Consider the following 1,567-nt stretch of genomic DNA (forward strand, 5'->3'; position numbering starts at 1 on the left):
CTGCAAAATTTTCTGTATTATCCTTCACTGTTTGCTGCTCCTTTTCAATGCTATTTTCACGATTGTCATAGCTTTTTCCACATCGTAAAGTCCGAACAACGTTGCAATCTTCACGTCCATTTGGATTAGGAATTGTTTGACTAGGAAATTTGCCCTTTTCTCTATTTGAAATCTGTGTAGCTAGCTGTCCAAATTGTTGCTCCAAACTTTTAATTGATGCTTCAACATTTTGAAATCTTTGATTGTTGCCCTCGATGAATGATTGAGTTGTTGCTGCCAGTTTAGCAAGTTGATCTTCCAGAGATGGTTTGGGGGGAACAAAAGGTTTTTGTGCATGCTGGAATGGTTTGGCATTAGTCTGATTGTCACCCCATTTGAAATTAGGGTGATCGCTCCATCCAGGATTGTAATGAGTTGCATATGCATCATTCCTAGGCCTTTGATAGCTGTTCATCATATTGACATGTTGTTCAACAAGCTCTGGGTAAGAGTCTCTATGTGGACAGCCCATTATGTCATGTGTAGCCATACTGCATATAGTGCAAACTGTTGATGTAGGTGGCTGCTGTGTAGAACTTGCTAGATGTTGTAGAAGCATATCAAACTTTGCATCAATTTTCTTATCCATTTTTTCCATTTGTGCAGACATATTGGGAGAACCTACTGATAACTCAAAAATGCCCCTTTTCTGTGAATGTTCTGCTGCCCATTGCTGAGATTCTGTAGCCATCATATCAAACAGTTCAAATGCCTCTCTTGCAGATTTATTTGACAATGATCCTCCTGCTTATGCATTCACATGGCTCTTAGATGTAGGATTAAGCCCATCAAAGAAAATATTCATTTGTGTATCTGAATCAATTTTAACATGTGGACACTTTATGTACATCTCTGTATATCTCTCCCACGCTTCATGAAACTCTTCATTAGGCTTCTGTGTGAATGTCAAAATCTCCCTCTTGAAATTCAATGTCTAGGATGCTGGATAATATTTGTTCAGGAATTTTGTGTGTAACTGCTGCCAAGTAGTAATGCTATTAGCGGGTAGAGTGAATAACCAAGTTTCTGCCTTGTCCTTCAAAGTGAAAGGGAAAAGACGTAACTTAATAGCCTCAGCAGAAAAACCCCTAATCAAAATATTCTTGCAACCCACAATAAATTTTGCAATATGTATGTTTGCATCTTCATTAGGCAGCCCCCGAAAAGTAGGTAGAATTTCAAGCATATGGTGCCTGATCTCGAACGAATCACCCTCTTCTTGTTCAGGATACACAATGCAATTGGGAACATCAGTGGCACGGGCTTCCAATGACTCCCTTAGTGGTCTACCTGCCGCAGGTAATTCTAATGCCATGTTACCCTCGTTTTCAAACAGATTCTGCAGAAAAGTGCCCTGCAGTGAACAATCCCAAGCCCAAGTAACTTCTCTCCGCTGTCTATGCAGTGTGCGCTCTGGTTCTGGATCAAATTGTACAATCTGTGCAGTTCCTGATCGGGTCTGGACCATGCAGTCTGCAGAATCTGCAACAGAAACAAAATTGTTCAATTTCAAAAATTTTTTTTTTTT

The 1,567-nt window shown here is 39.9% G+C and overlaps 1 non-coding gene across 1 annotated transcript; it reads left to right on the plus strand.

Moving 5' to 3' along the window:
* The first annotated feature begins 860 nt into the window (after positions 1–860).
* On the plus strand, positions 861–967 carry LOC117613606. Its single transcript, XR_004583749.1, has one exon. It is a non-coding gene; the product is annotated as a small nucleolar RNA R71 (small nucleolar RNA).
* Positions 968–1,567: the final 600 nt, after the last annotated feature.

Source organism: Prunus dulcis, unplaced genomic scaffold (assembly GCF_902201215.1).
Source record: "Prunus dulcis unplaced genomic scaffold, ALMONDv2, whole genome shotgun sequence".
Classification (NCBI taxonomy): domain Eukaryota; kingdom Viridiplantae; phylum Streptophyta; class Magnoliopsida; order Rosales; family Rosaceae; genus Prunus; species Prunus dulcis.